The following is a 17,574-nucleotide window of genomic DNA, read 5'->3' as shown; positions in this document are numbered from 1 at the left end:
TTTCATAATTTTTAGAACAATGTGTATTCAACTGCAGGAGGCAAATTATTTTCAAGTTCATATGGGACAATAAACAAGATATACCATATATTAATCCATAAAACAATTCTAAATATATGTCAAATAATTAAACCATAGAGGATGTATGTCCTCTGGTTGAAAAAATTAAAAAGACTGAATTACAATTCAGTATAATGAAATTCTATCTGGAAAACCTCCCAAAACATTACATAGCATTCTTCCAAATAACTCATTGGACAAAAAAGAAATCATAGGGAAATTTTTTAACTGAGTGAATATTGAGACACCAAATAATGAAATGTGTGCAGTGTAGCTCAAGAAGTGCTTAGAAGAGAAGTTTGTAACTTTTAAGTTGTTACATTAGAAAATAAAGAAGTTAAATAAATTGTATACATTTTAAACTTAATTTTAAAAGTCTAAGAAGTAAGGACATTAAACTCAAAATGTTTAGATAGAAGGAAACAATAAAAATTAGATAATACATTAATAAAATGAAAATGAGTCAAAAATATATAGATCTCTAAAAAACTGATCAATAGAAAAAAATATTAGCAGTATCAGGAATGACAGGAAAAATCACTGAAGATCTAAAAGGCATTAAAAACAATAAAGGCATATTAGCATGAAAATTCTGCCAATAAATTCAACAACTTAGATATAATAGACAAATTATTCTAAAAACACATGATACAGAAAAATGAAAAAGAAATATGAAATGTGAAAAGAGGCTTCTCCAGAGGATAGCTCCACATAGAAGTGGACTTATTGGCAAATTCTGTCACCAATTATGAGAGAAATAATATTAATCTCATTGAAACTCAGAAAGTCAGACTGAAGAAAGGTCTCCAACTCATTCTGTGAGACAAATATATCCATAACTCCAAAGGCAGACAAACTATTACAAAAAAACAGAATTTTAGGCCAATATCTCTCAAGAAAATGGTTCAAATATTCTAAACAAAATATTGGTAAATCAAATTCAGCAATATATGAGGAAAAATAATACACGAGACTAAATGGTATCCATCTTGGCATGTTTTAACTTTCAAAAAAAAACCAATCACATTGACAATATGCACATAAAATCCTAAAAGGTGGGGAGGATTTGAGATTTGACTTGGAAGAGTCCTAAATGTCCTTCTAAATTGAAGAAATTAATCTACATCTAAGTGGGGATATGATTTATATAGGTGTATATATTTTGAGGAACAAATTATAAACTTAAGATCTATGCATTCATCATATATAAATCATACTTTAATAAACAGACCTATTTATCAACATATACTCTTAAATAACCTTTACCATTGAGGGTTGCCTTTTCATAATAGAATAAACTCTTTACTTAATTTTATGAAATCTTGGTACAAACCTATACCAGTTTGTCTATATCTCAATATTTCTATATAATAAAGATGTGATATCTCTATAATATATAGGAGTGATTATTTCCAAATCTGTTATTAATAATATCTCATTTTTTATTCTGTAAACTGGGTAAAAATATGTAAGGAAGCATATGTTTGCATAAGGGTAATATCAAGTCTTTTAACTGAGAGTCACTGTACTAATCCATGACTGTGTACCATGCTGCATTAAGATGTCAGAGAAGGCGATGGCACCCCACTCCAGTACTCTTGCCTGGAAAATCCCATGGATGGAGGAGCCCGTAGGCTACAGTCCATGGGGTCGTGAAGAGTCAGACACGACTGAGCGACTTCCCTTTCACTTTTCACTTTCATGCAGTGGAGAAGGAAATGGCAACCCACTCCAGTGTTCTTGCCTGGAGAATCCCAGGGACGGCAGAGCCTGGTGGGCTGCCATCTATGGGGTCGCACAGAGTCGGACACGACTGAAGCGACTTAGCAGCAGCAGCAGCACTGCAATTGCAAATACTCTGCTTAAAAGTAAGGGTTCACCACTCATCATCCAAAGCCCATTTCAGTATCTTCTTCACCATGCAGTCCTTTGTATTAGACTCCCAGTTCATACTAATAATTATTAGTATTAAAGTCTTAGTACCTGTTAGAGCCCCAGCTTATATTAATATTTCCACGAGTTGTTTTTACTACTTCTCTTTGGATTTCCTTTTACTGAAGCACTGTGACATTTGGAGCTCGACAGCACTGCCTAAATTATATGCAGTGCAGCCTCTTATGATCTCGAGAAGGGACCTGTGTGATGAGAGAAAGCCTTCCTGAATGGAGACGCAGACTCTTGGGTTTTGGCTCTGCAAACTCTCCACCTCCATCTTTGAACTGTGAGTTCACATGCAAGAATATTAGTAGCCCCATGTGTGAAACTGAAAAGTTGGATTACTCTCAGAGCTCAGCTGCCTTTCAACTCTGAGATTTTATTGTCTTACTAGCCCCTGGGGAGCATTTTACACCCGGCTGTCAAGAGGCACACAGGAGCCATGGAAGACTGTCAGGCTCATTAAACCCTCCTCTGTGGCTAATTCTTTCCCAAGAGAGCTGTAGGCTCTAGGGCAGCCAGAGTGCACAGGGCTAAGCTTCAGGGACAGAATTAGATCAAGGTGCCTGCAATACCCATGAAGCTAGAAATGACCTTCCTTCTGACCTTGAGAATCATTTACTTCCATATTCGAAATCAGTAATCAGAGTTCACTCCAATTTAGTCTTCAGCATTTGCCTTCTTATAGAAGCGAATTTACTTGATAGAAGGGATAAACTTGTTTAGAAAATCACACATTTTCCCCAGCATTGATGAATGCCCAGATTTGGAAGTTCAAGGGAGATGTGATGGAAATGAGCAGAGAAGCACCTAAACTGACCATTAATTTGTGCAGTTTGTGAGATACACTATCAGCGTGTCATGGCCCTGAGAAATCACCTTGGTTTTTTATTACATCCTCGTTTCTAGAAGGTAAAGGAGCATCTCTAGCAGGTGTTTCAGAGCTGAAACCATGGTGAGTCAGGCGAACAAGCAGAGTCCGACATGGTGCAAAAGTCATAAACCAAAACACCCAGAGAACAGCACAGGATTAGTTCAGTGAAAATCTGTATGTTTTAAGAACTGACCCTCCCCCCAGCAAACATTCACATACACAAATAGAAGATTACAATTCAAAATAGTCTTAAATCTGACTTTACCTGATGACTACATATTACTTTTTGATTGTTCAGCATCGATCTGTCTTTTATTGAGCAGTATGCTGGAGCCGTCTTATTGGATCATGAAAATCAATTGTTAAATTGGGGAGGATTTTGCAAATTGGCTGCTAAACATAGCCATTATTAAAGATTAAGTTATACTCCAGTTCAGTTCAGTTCAGTGGCTCAGTCATGTCCGACTCCTTGTGACTCCATGGACTGCAACACACCAGGCTTCCCTGTCCTTCACCAACTCCCAGAGGTTGTTCAAACTCATGTCTGTCGTGTCAGTGATGCCATCCAACCATCTCATCCTCCGTTGTCCCCTTCTACTCCTACCTTACAGTTATATAAATTTTACTGTTGTGTTAAAAGCAGAGATCAACATGGAAACTCATCAGTTCCCAACTCATCAATTTTGCTGTTGTGTATCAGTATAGCAGAAACACTATATGATGCTGACTGCTATACCAACTCCATACTCAGTTGAGTCACGCTGGTAGCTTGAAATAGGCTATGAGAATATTCATACCATAGGAATTACAACATGCTGCAGATGAGAGCTTGGTTTATTGTGTTGATTGTCTGAACTTAAAGTGCCGGATAAAATATGGATAATGAACTTATATGTAAAAGTGTGGCATATTTGTAACCATTACACCGCAAATGTATGTATGCTTATGTGCTCAGCTGTGTCTGACTCTTTGTGAACCTGTCAGGCTCCTCTGGCCATGGGATTTCCCAGGCAAGAATACTGGAGTGGGTTGCATTTCCTCCTCCAGGGGATCTTCCTGACACAGGAATTAAACCCGTGTCTCTTGCGTCTCCTGCATTGGTAGGTGGATTCTTTACCACTGAGCCACCTTGGAAGCCTTTACATTGTGAATAGCACAGAATATTTAGGAAGTCTTTGTCCAGTATTAGATAGCTCTTAATTCAGTAAAGAAGTTGCTAGCAACTTATCTCAGGTTGCCTTCTCTTGTATCATGTAAGCAAACACTGAATGGATGATGAGCCATTGAGGATAGAGTAACACTGCTTGTCTCCTGTGCCACAGATTGAACCCTTCTCATGGCAAACTAAGGTCTAGATGAGCTGCCCATTACTGCGGAGATCTCTGCTCCTCCACTGGTAATCTTGGTGGTGTAAAGGTAGCAACTACTGAGTCTCCCACATTTGGGGCAGTCTGTCCTGGATGAGTGGAGAAGGTAGCTAGCTCGACATGAAGGAGGGGCAGGAAGTGGCTTTGTGGGGACAGAGACAACTAGAAGGATGGTCAACTGACCCCTATGGCCCAATTACCTCACTGTCACAGGTCAAGTCACTTCTGTCCTTGCAGCCTCAGTTTCCCCATGTATAATGCTGATTTTTTAAATTCATGCACGTATATTGTATCACCTTTGACAATAACAGCAAAGGGAACAATAGCAATATTGACCAAGACCAAGACCCATTGAGGGGGTCCAAGTCCAGGCATCATTCTAAGTATTTTGCATGTATTATCTCAGGTAACCCTCATAACATCACCATAAATAAGAGGCAGGTAGGTTAAGCTTGTTGACTATATTGGCAAAGTTAGTGCTGTGGCCACCTGATGCGAAGAGCTGACTCATTGGAAAAGACCCTGATGCTGGGAAAGATTGAAGGCGGGAGGAGAAGGGGATGACAGAGGATGAGATGGTTGGATCACATCACCAACTCAATGGACATGAATTTGGGTGAACTCTGGGAGTTGGCAATGGACACAGAGGCCCGGCATGCTGCAGTCCCTGGAGTCACAAAGAGTTGAACACAACTGAGCAACTGAACAACAAAAACAAGTGCTGTAGGATTTGAATCAGTTTAAACCTGCTCATTTTAAACTCTTAGCCTCTATTCCAAATATCAGTTATTCATAAGGCCTTCTCAGACAATCTTTTTACATTTCTTTTTCTAGGGGATGGTTTTGATCATGGCCTCCTATACAATGTTACTAATCTCTGTCCATAGATCTTCAGGCACTCTATCAGGTCTAATCCCTTGAATCTATTTGTCACTTCTAATCTATAATTGCAAGGGATTTGATTTAGGTCATACCTGACTGGTCTAGTGGTTTTCCCTACTTTCTTCAATTTAAGTCTGGGTTTTGCAATAAGGAGTTCATGATCTGAGCCATGGTCAGCTCCCAGTCTTGTTTTTGCTGATGATATAGAGCTTCTTTATCTTCAACTGTGAAGAATATAATCAATCCGATTTTGGTATTGGCTGTATGGTGATGTCTGGGTCTAAGAGTTGTCTCCTGTGTTGTTGGAAGAGTGTGCTTGCTATGACCAGTGTGTTCCTTGGCAAAAACTCTATTACCCTTTCACCTGCTTCATTTTATACTCCAAGGCCAAATTTGCCTGTTACTCCAGGTATCTCTTGACTTCCTTCTTTTGCATTCCAGTCCCCTATAATGAGAAGGACATCTTTTTATTCTAGAAGTTCTTGTAGGTCATCATAGAACTCTTCAACTTCAGCTTCTTCAGCATTAGTAGTTGGGGCATAGATTTGGATTACTGTGATACTGAATGGTTTGCCTTGGAAATAAACAGAGATCATTCTGTCATTTTTAAAACTGCACCCAAGTACTGCATGTTGGATTCTTTTGTTGACTATGAGGGCTAATCCATTTTTTCTAAGGGATTTTTGCCCATAGTAGTAGATGTAATGGTCATCTGAATTAAATTTGCCCATTCTGGTCCATTTTAGTCCATTGATTCCTAAAATGTCGATATTCACTCTTGCCATCTCCTGTCTGAACACTTCCAATTTACCTTGATTCATGGACATAACATTCCAGGTTTATATGCAATATTTTTCTTTACAGCATTGGACTTTACTTCCATCACCAGTCACACCCACAACTGGGTGTTGTTTTTGCTTTGACTCAGCCTCTTCATCCTTTCTGGAGCTATTTCTCCACTGATCTCCAGTAGCATATTGGGCATTTATCTTTTTGCATTTTCATACTGTTCATGGGGTTCTCAAGGCATGAATACTGAAGTGGCTTGCCATTCCAGTTTCCAGTGGACCAAGTTTTGTCAGAACTCTCCACGATGACCCATCCATCTTGGGTGGCCCTACACAGCATTGTTCATAGTTTCATTGAGTTAGATAAGGCTGTGATCCAAAAACATCTAAATAACCATGATTATGTGATCCCTCACCTAGAGCCAGATGATGGATTGTGAAGTCAAGTGGGCCTTAGGAAGCATTACTACAAACAAAGCTAGTGGAGATGGTGGAATTTCAGTTGAGCTATTTCAAATCCTAAAAGATGATGCTGTGAAAGTGCTGCACTCAATATGCCAGCAAATTTAGAAAACTCAGCAGTGGCCACAGGACTGGAAAAAGTCAGTTTTCATTCCAATCCCAAAGAAAGGCAATATCAAAGAATGTTCAAACTACCACACAAATGCACTCATTTCACATGCTAGCAAAGTAATGCTCAAAATTCTCCAAGCAAAGCTTTACTAGTACATGAACCATGAGCTTCCATATGGTCAAGCTGGATTTAGAAAAGGCAGAGGAAACAGAAATCAAATTGACAACATCCATTGGGTCATCAAAAAAGGAACAAAATTCCAGAAAAGCATCTACTTCTGCTTCATTGACTACGCTAAAGCCTTTGACTGTATAGTTCACAGCAAACTGTGGAAAACTCTTAAAGTGATGGGAATATCAGGCCACCCTACCTGCCTTCTGAGAAACTTGTGTGCAGGTCAAGAAGCAACAGTTAGAATCAGACATAGAGTACATCAAGGCTGTATATTGTCACCCTGCTTATTTAGCTTATACACAGTACATTGTGGGAAATGCTGGGCTGGAGAAAGCACCTGCTGGAATCAAGATTGCCATGAGAAATATCAGTAACCTCAGATATGCAGATGACATCACCCTTATGGCAGAAAGTGAAGAAGAACTAAAGAGCCTCTTGATGAAAGTGAGAGAGGAGAATGAAAAAGTTGGCTTAAAACTCAACATTCAAAAAATGAACATCATGGCATCCAGTCCCATCACTTCATGGCAAATAGATGGGGGAAACAATGGGAATAGTAACAGACTTTCTTTTCTTGGGCTTCAAAATCACTGCAGATGGTGATGGCAGCAATGAAATTAAAAGATGCTTGCCCCTTGGAACAAAAGCTATGACCAACCTACACAGCATATTAAAAAGCAGAGACATTACTTTGTCAGCAAAGGTCCATCTAGTCAAAGCTATAGTTTTTCTAGTAGTCATGTATGGATGTGAGAGTTGGGACCGTAAAGAAAGCTGAATGCCAAAGAACTGATGCTTTTGAACTGTGGTGTTGGAGAAGACTCTTGAGAGTCCTTTGGACTGCAAGGATATCCAACCAGTCAATCCCAAAGCAAATCAGTCCTGAATATTCACTGGAAAGGCTGATGCTGAAGCTGAAGCTCCAATACTTTGACCACCTGATGGAAAGACCTGACTCATTGGAAAAGACCCTGATGCTGGGCAAGACTGAAGGCGGGAGGAGAAGGGGATGACGGATGATGAGATGTTTGGATGGCATCATTGATTCAATGGACATGAATTTGAGCAAGCTCTGGGACATGATGATGGACTTTGACACCTGGCGTGTTGCAGTCCATGGGGTCACAGAGTTGGACACAACTGAACTGAACCGAACCAAATATCGGTATATGTGTATAGATACATATTCACATCTAATGATTTTTATCTTTTAAAACTTCTTTTAGATATTACTTTAAGCAAAATTTATTCAGACGTTTATGAATAACCTATTATTAACAGGTATTTGGCCAAATTTAAATGCAAACATTTTTCTGGTGAGTCTTGCCTAGTGTTTTAGGATGGAAAGACCCCCCCTTTTTATGTACCAGCACACACCTTGCATTCATTGCTTTCATAATAAGCACTTAATACCTGCGTTTATAATTATATGCTTATTTGACATCATTTCAAGGTAAGGGTATGCCTTCCTTGTTCACCCTAACTCTAGTACCCAGGCCACTACCTTTTTCTTTGTATAGGATCAATAAACATAACTATTTTGAATCAAAGGGAAATTAGGCAGGTAACAGGAAGTGATGTTATCAGACAACTTTCCCTGGAGCCTGAGATCAAAGTCACCTTGGGTTAAGGCAGTCTCTTTCTCTGTAAGGCCACTGCTTAACACTCAGATGTGCTACCTTGCTGGGCTTTTGTGTGAAGTCATTAGAAACTGTTAACAGCATAGCAAATGTTAGTGTGTTAGAGCAGCTACTTAAGGCCTTAATGGAGAAAAGCCCTCCAGAAATGTTAGATGAAACTGGGATGAGAAGATGGTTTAAAGGGAACTGAAATTGAAAACAAAAAATCCTACTCTGGCTTTCATAAAGCACTTCCTTTGTTGTCTGAGCCCAATAATACAATAGATGGACCCTGCACTAGTCACCAGAGATGAAAGGACAGCCCCTGCATTGAGTGTCTAGGCCAGTGAGAGACAGACAAGGAGCTCCGTGATTGCAGTGCAGTATAATAATATCTGCTCTATAGACAGCTGTACGGAAACACGGGGTGAGAATGCTTTGGGTCACTAAGGATGTCTGGAAAGAATGTACAGGTTTGTAAAGAAGCTTGCCAGTTTGAGGGGAAAAGGGACGTTCCCGACTCCGGAAAGTGCATGCTCAGGACGGCTAAAAGGATTTAATGAAGTAATGCGTGTGCAAGACCTGCCAACTGCAAGCTACTAGGGACAGGCTGAGAAGCGATGCTCAGCTGGAGAACGGCACACTCATTTATACTTGGAGCGCACTCACAGCCAAACAGCGGTAACACCTTTGACAGGTCATTACGCTATTAAGTAGCATAACATAGGAAAGTGTTCTGTAAGCAGTGTGATGCAGAGGTGTAAAGGAAGGTTGGTTTCAGCAGTGGGTGGCACATGAAACGAGTCAGATTCCCTGATAGTTAGCGTCGCCTGCAGGACTCTGTGGCCCCGCACCCTCACCGTGCCACCCCTCCCTGGCCTTGCTTTGTCCTTGGTGCATCAAGAGAGTTTCTCTGTTTGAGTCTTAATAGTGTTTGTTTCCCCCTTCTTCCCATTCATTTTCTTTCCCTTTCACCCTGTAGGTATTTTTATGCCACTGGCCTTTACATTAATCAGATCTCCACTAAAATATCACCTTCTGAAATGGTCTTCCTTGATCATTCTAGTCAAAGGTGCTGAGCATTCCTCCGGCCTCAACATGTTGTTTGTTTTCTTCACCCCCTGGACTTCTTTGTCAGCTCATATGTAAACCAGATGCCTCCCTGAAATAGGATAAGGCCTCCAAAAAGACAGAGGTTTTGTTCCCTTTGTTAACTGCTGTATTCTAAACATCTGACACAGTGATTATATCTTAAGAAACATCAGATGAATGAATGAATAAATAAGAAGTGAAAATGAAATAACCTTTGTGATTGGAGAATCAATTGAGTGACCAGGATGTTAAAGAAAGCCCTTCTAACTCTGTGGATAAGGACACAATGCCTAGTTGTACTGGTTCAGCATTCTAAAAGGCTGTGCATAAACATGGGGTCATTTTAGATTCAAGCTGACTAGTGCTTTAAGATTAAAAGTTACAGCTTCAATTTTTGTAGGCAGCAGAAGCACTCACATTTGAAATGATGTCTCAGCAAAATATTTGACTCTTTTCTATGTCCCATGGACTGAAGTATTATCGTCCTTCAGCTGTATTTTCCTTTTCTTTTTTAAAGATACATTATTTGTTGCTTTCTTTCTAAAATGAGCAATGGATGTTATAGCCCAAGTCCCCTTTTCTCTAGATTTCTACTTTTTGAGACATCAGTGTGGACAGATTATTCTTGCTCTTAGCAAACATTCTTCCTGGGATGTATTAATGTATTTATCTCTGTCAGAAAGCAGAGACCTAATAACCGATTCCCCAAACCTCTTGCAATATAGCATCTAATTTCCCCTCCCTTGAATTGTCGGCCACGTGCCTGTATGTTCATTCCCCACTAGTACTCCCTTCTGCACTCAAATGTCAGATCGAATCCATTGGAAAAGATTGTTTTCAAGATTTATTGCTCTTTTTCGCCTCGTTCTCTTTCTTCTTTCTGACGGCATCGTGCTGAGAGGGCCAGCTTTGCTTGCACTGCTTCGGTAACTGAAATAGGTGACAGATAACCGGAGGGCCATCCTGATGGTCTTTCTTGGAGCATCAGTGTCTGATGATCCTTGGGGAGAGTCATCAGTCTCCAAGGGCAAAGGGAGTCAGATGAGCACACCACGGAGATGACTCAACAGAAAGAGAAATCATTATACAAACCCACAAATTCACGATGCATGTCGACTCTGATAATGATGGTATTTACTACTTTTTAAATTCTTTATCATTTATAAATGCAATCCCACTCATTCATAAAAGGATGCATATTTACTCAAGAACCTAGTACAGTTAAGCCCCCATGCTTTCCCAGCGTAGAGGATCTACAGTGATTTCTCTCCTGTCTTCCTGACGAGGGGACCATCCAAAAGTTGTTGTTTTTTTTTTATGTACCTTTTTTGATACTTATAACAGCCATAAGCAACTATTCAATTTCCACTTTATAAAAAAGAAGCAAGAACAAATGTAAATTTCAGAGACGGAAAGGGATTGGCTTTATGTTTACATAACAAGGCAATAGCAGGCCAGCGGTTCAAAGTGATTGTCATATCAGAGCCCGTGGACATTTTTTGGCTCAGTCTGTTGCATTTAGCCATTGTCATGTTTAGAACAACTTAGAGGGTCTCCCAGATGGTAAAGAATCTGCCTGAAATGCGGGAGACCTGGGTTGGGAAGATCCCCTGGAAAAGGGAACAGCTACCCACTCCAGTATTCTGGCCTGGAGATTTCCATATACTGTACCAGCCCATAGGGTCACAAAGAGTCAGACATGGCTGAGAGACTTTCACTTTCATTTCCCAAAGAAAGAGTATATAACTTCGTGCTATGAAGGAAAAAAATCTGCAACCTTACACTTTTCTAAAATGGATTTGAATATGAAACAAAGGTGTGGCTATATATATGTGAGAGACCAGACATCTGCCTTCCAATAGACCTGAAACTATTGGAAAAGACGGTCTTTAATTAGATAATCACTTACATGGATAAGTAATTGTGAATTACTGCACATGAGGGGTTGGTGGTTTCTAAAGGAGATGATAATGGAATAGAGGATTTTTATTTTGTCTGAGAAGTTGGTGGAGGGGATGCTTGTCAGGGGTCCAGAAAAGACGGGGTTCAAGCATGTGAATTGAAGTTGAGGCCTGAAGGATCAATGGGAGACAGATAAGGAAAGAGAACATTTTTACAGAAAGAATACCAGGAGCAGGAGGTGCTGAGGTCTTCTGCATCAGATGCAGTGGTGCAGGCCTGCAACCACCATGCTTCGAGGAGCCACAAATATGTCTTAATATCTTTATAAAGCAGAAGAAAGAAATGAATGTAACCACCCTGGACATATTAGTATTGGCATTAGTATTCACCTTGTTATTTGGTATTAGTCTTCATACCAAAGTGAAAGTCCCTCAGCCGTGTCCGACTTTTTGCGACCCCATGGACTGTACAGTCCATGGAATTCTCCAGGCCAGAATACTGGAATGGGTAGCCTTTCCCTTCTCCAGGAGATCTTCCCAACCCAGGGACTGAACCCAGGTCTCCCATATTGCAGGTGGACTCTTTACCAGCTGAGCCACAAGGGAAGCCCAAGAATACTGGAGTGGGTAGCCTATCCAGTGGATCTTCCCAACCCAGGAATTGAACTGGGATCTCCTACATTGCACACGGATTCTTTACCAACTAAGCTATCAGAGAAGCCCTAGTTTTCTCAACAATTCAGTCATAAAATATAACTTTTAATATTTCTATGAGCAAAGAGAAGCAGGCTGTAGATCCATGAGCACAGTGATGTGGCCGGGCTGACAAAGGAAAAAAAGAGAGAAAGCCGCAGTGTTTGAGAGGCTGGATGACACTGCTGTTGGTGGAATAGTCTTCTGTTTCCTGCCGTCTCATTTTGTGTGCATGCTAAGTTGCTTCAGTCATGTCCAGCTCTTTGCTACCCCATGGGCTATAGCATGCCAGCCTCCTCTGCCCATTGGATTCTCCAGGCAAGAATACTGGAGTGGGTTGCCGAGCCCTTCTCTAGGGGATCTTCCCAACCCAGGGATGGAACACACCTCTCTTCTGTCTCCTGTGTTGGCATTCGGGTTCTTTACCACCTGGGAAGCCGTCTCATTTCAGATGATCCTTAAAAAATAAAAAAAAATAAGATGAAGAGAGAGGAAATAAAGCTAAAGGACTCCTTCATTCCTTCTCTTTACTTCTGAGGTTGGATTCCCCAAACATTTCTTTGATTGCTACCCACCCTTCTGCCATGAGGCCTCCTGCTTCCCACCCCGATCCCATCATGTTTATTGAAACTGTCAGTTGAGATGGGATGGAAAGAATTATGCTGGAACATAATAACATAATAATAGTAATTACACCGGCTACATTTTTATTGAATTAATGAGTGAGTGAGTGGAACAAAATTGTCTGTGTTAAAGTGGGTGGGGCTGACAGTGAGCAATAACAGCCTTCAGATAAAAAGCCATTCCTCTATGATGCATTTCAACAAGCACTGCTTCAGTGCAACTACCTGTTGTACTGTATGAAGCACCAAGAACAGAAATGTAAATGGATGGAGTCCCGGATCTCAAGGAGGCTTCCGTCCTTGGAATGGAAGGCAGACGTGGGAGAGTCCAAATACCTCACATAATTAGGATGCCCTGAGAAACAGTCAAGAAGGCCATACATTTCCTGTGATCTGGGCATGAGTGATGAATGATGGACATGCAGGGAACGTGGAGGTGGGCCTTCCGGTCAGAGACAGTGGCGTGACCCATGATGAAAGGCAGAGAGTGCAGTGAGACTGGGCACTGAGTATGTCTTAGGGATCGTACTGCAGACCAAGAAGCTGGGTTGGAGATGATTCCCGAAGTCACTAATCCTTCCTTCATCAAATTAGACATGTGAAAAATTGGGTGTTAAAGTAGGTGGAGGCGGCAAATATTAACAGGGATTGTTGTCATTATTTTTCTTTAGAAGCATTACGAAATTTATATAGCACTTTCCATTTTACATCAAATGCCGGGCAAACACCCATTAGAAGCAGTAATCTGAAAGACTGAGTCTTGTAAGCGGACTCTGAAAAAAGCAAAAGAAAGAAGCATCAAAAACATCTTTTTTTTAACCTTACCCAAAAATTATCAAATATATCAAAATGCCTCTGAATGATTAAAGAAAGTTTGTATTATTTGCAGTATATTTTGTTTTGTGTTGGGGAGGGGTCATAGCCACAATCAGTTTGAAAGGATTTCCTTCAAAATTCCTGAAATGCAACTGAAAGGGCATGCTTCATTTATTTAAGAAATTTACTTAGCTTGGATCTCTTTAAAATGTAGTGTAAATAATCTATTATCTTCCCCTTTACCACAATTTTATTACACATGGATTATAAAAAAAAGATATCATGCTTTTAATATTCTTTTTCCTGCCTTATGCAGACTTTTTTAAAGTGGACATAATTTTTGCATCCATCCCAGTGCTGCATGTTTTATTTTAACAAATATATGAGCTTCAGCATCAGAACACTCTGTATGTAATCATTAAAACCCAAAATTACTGTCTGGAACTGAGGATCATTATTTTTCCATTTCCTCAGAGCCAAGAACACAAAATGATCCAACTTGATTCTCAGGCCTGGGGATATCCTGCTTGCTAGTCAGGATCTAGTACAAAACTTTCCAAAGACATAGACTTTACTGGAGCGTTTAAGACAACGTGTCCAGGGAGCGCCTCCTCCTCACTGTTGCTTGTCTCAGAGCGTCCACCAAATACCTGGCACGACTCCAGCCCTCCAGTCCCACCCCACTCAGTTCAGCTACATTAAACTAGCAACTTATTCACAAAATACTGTGACTGATATATTGTGATCTCTTAATCACTGGCAGGCATAAACATGGACAGTTTTATGGGGCCCATAACTACATCTATGAATAATTTCTTTTGTGGATGGTTTGGATGGGGCCATCTATTAATCATATCTCAGTTGTTTTGCATTATCTTTAATCTATTTCATTTATTAAAATACTCTCATGTTCTTTCTTTTTTTTAAGGCTTCGTACTTTTATTTCAAAGTTTGTGATTCACTTGCACTTCAACATAATAGAAGTATAAGCAGTATTACTTACGAGTACAAAATAACACCTTCTGTAAGAATCCACCTGCTATGTGGGATACCACATTCTGCAGAGCAACTAAGCCTGCACCACAACCATTAAAGCCCATTCACCTAGAGTCTGTGCTCCACAACAAGAGAAGCGACCACAATGAGAAGCCCACACACCACAATGAGGAATCGCCCCCGCTCACCGCAACTAGAGAAAGCCTGTGCATGGCAAGACTCAGTACAGGAAAAAAAAAAAAAAAAAAAAGTTCAAAATAAACAGCAGTAGTAATGACTTAGCTGTGGGCTTCTCCAGTGGCTCAATGGTTAAGGAATCTGCCTGCAATACAGGAGACACAAGAGGCGCAGGTTTGACCCCTGGGTTGGGAAGATCCCCTGGAGGAGGGCACGGCAACCCACTCCAGTATTCTTGCCTGAGGATCCCTTGGACAGAGGAGTCTGGAAAGCTACAATTCACAGGGTTGCAAGGAGTTGGGCACAACTGAGCGATGGAACAACAACTGTCTTGATAACAGTAGGCACCCAATAAATCATGGTAAGATAAATTCTAAAGGATATGTTTTGGGAGGACGTTTCAGATGGGATATTAGACTACAGGAAGGGATGGAGAACAAAGAATGTTGTAAATATGCGAATAAAACTCCATGAACAAGATGCTCACAGATGGAGAGTTTAAAGAATGCAGATCTGGTTATGGGTCTGGAGGCCAAGAAGGCATAGGTGGGCCTTGAAGAGAGTGATTATCAAACCCTTCAAGGTGCCTCAAAGGGTCGAAAAATTTTAATGAGATTTGCAGCTTTGGGGTATTCAGATTCATTGAAATATCCTGCTTTTTCCAATTAATGCCCTAAAATCTGCAGAAGAAACCTTTGCTTTAATTCTGAACCCAGTATGTGGCAGATACTGTGGGTGTCCTACCCAAATCCTCTTGAGACAGAACACTAGGGGGCTAATTAGCAGTCTTCCAACTAACAGCAGCTGCATCCTTTTGCCAGAACTTTCTCTAGTGGCAGGAATCCCCCCTATCCCTGCCGTTAATGTAAAGACTGAAGCCCCCTGAGCCCCCGGCGATCATCAGTGAACTAACGGGTGCTGCCCTGTGTGCACATTTGACCGTTTGAGGTGGGGGTACCCTCACACTGCATGTCCTACTCTCTCTCCCAGCATGTCTCAGCAAGTTTAAGCTCCAGGGTCCACAGCAATAACTCGCTTGGTAACATGTTCTTTACTGGCTTCATTTCCTTACCTGTCTCGCTTCCTCATCCCTCCTACTGGTGTTTCCTGAAGTCATAAGGCAGACTGCTTCATGCTGGTGTCAACAGTCCATGGGGTCGCACACTACTAAGCATGCACACGCTCCAGGCAAACATGAACCCAAGTATCACAGGATCCAACTCTAGGAAAAATGGAAAAGTCACTCAAGTCATGTCCAGCTCTTTGCGACCCCATGGACTACATGGTCCACGGAAATCTCTAGGCCAGAACCCTGGAGTGGGTAGCCTTTCCCTTCCCTGGAAAGTGGGTGATCTTTCCAACCCATGGATCAGAAACCTTGACAGTATCAGCAGGTTCTATCAGGACATTCAGAGAAGCCCTCTGGATCTCTAAAAACTTGCCTTGAGGAAAGATGTTGAAGCCCCAAGTTTGTCGTTTGCTTTCTACAAACTCTCTAGCCATGATCTAGGTTAGAATCCCACCACATAGACTTTATTTCAGCCGTAGTCAGGTGTCCCAAGGTACTTCATCCCAAGTAAGTAAAAGTGACAATTGAAGTTACCTTCTTACTTGTGAATACCAGTATCATATTATCTATTGGTGTGAGTGTATTATTTCACGTTTAACTAAGACAAATAGCCTATCACAGATTCCCATATAAAAAAGTATGCTTCAGAGAACAAATTTCTATACTAAATATTCCTTGTGTCAAGACATATTGGAAAAGAGAGAGCACTTGAAGTGTTTCAAAAAGGACATAATTTAAATCAATAGAAATAGAGGTCTATAGAAACTTTAAAAGTCCTAGATTAGTGAGCATTGGAGAGCTGCTTTTCAGAGTCACAGGAAGTCATAGGCGGCTCAGTGGTAAAGAATCCACCTGCCAATGCAGGAGACTTGGGTTCAATCCCTGGGTGGGGAAGATCCCCCGGAGGAGGAAATAGCAACCCACTCCACTATTCCTAATAGGAAAACTCAATGGACAGAGGAGCCTGGCAGGCTGCAGTGCTTAGGGTCACAAACAGTGGGACATGACTGCGCGACTGAGCACAGGAAGTCATAAACAGCAGAAGCGGAAAGACGCCACTGCCAGTGTCCTCCATGGCACAGCACACACTGAGGGGCGACTTGTAAGAAGTTGCCTGAAAACTGCTTTCACAACCTCATGTTTTGCATCTGCCAAAAGCCATGTACCTGCCCTCCCCATAACCAGAGCCCTCAGCCTGCCAGCATAACGATCACGCCTGCCTCTTGTATGTCTTCCAAAGCTATGTGAGTGCCTCCTGATGATGGAGTTTAAACTGAAACCTTGCTGATAAATGAGCTGGAAAGTGTAGTTTAAGGCTTCCAGATCCTGCCCACATAAAGGAGGCAGAGAGATGGGAATGAGAAAAGATGCCTACACACCATCTATGACAGCAAAATTATGGTATAGAAATATAGTATTTGCAATTTTAAAATAAATGAAATGAAGCTAGATAATATAACCATATTAATGTCAACCTGAAAGGGTGTGAAAAAAGTGTGTGAATTTTGTGTGGTTTGGGGAGAGGATAATTGTACAAAATTATGTACACTATAATTTCTTAGACTACACCAACATGCTAAAAATAGAGCCTGTAACTTAAACACTCCTAGAGGGGAAAGTAGAATGATAGGGGATGTGTCAATACAAAGGAGAGAAGAGAGAGGAGAATCATGGAATGTATAAGACAAATAAAAAGTATAGATGTCAATGAATTGAACTGTATACTTAATCATTTAAAATCTAAGAGAATTAAATTATTCATTCAAAAATACAAAGATTGCCAAGTTAGTATATGAACAAAAACCTCAAAAATGAAATTCAGTCTTGTGTTTTTAGGAAAGACATCTAAAACATAAAGATAGAAAAAGAGTGAAAATGAAATGATGGAAAAATCTATTTTGTGCAAATTCTACCCCACACAATGAAAATAATGA

Source organism: Ovis aries, chromosome 9, assembly GCF_016772045.2.
Source record: "Ovis aries strain OAR_USU_Benz2616 breed Rambouillet chromosome 9, ARS-UI_Ramb_v3.0, whole genome shotgun sequence".
In the NCBI taxonomy this organism is placed as follows: domain Eukaryota; kingdom Metazoa; phylum Chordata; class Mammalia; order Artiodactyla; family Bovidae; genus Ovis; species Ovis aries.
Note: the sequence above shows the minus strand (reverse complement) of the source record.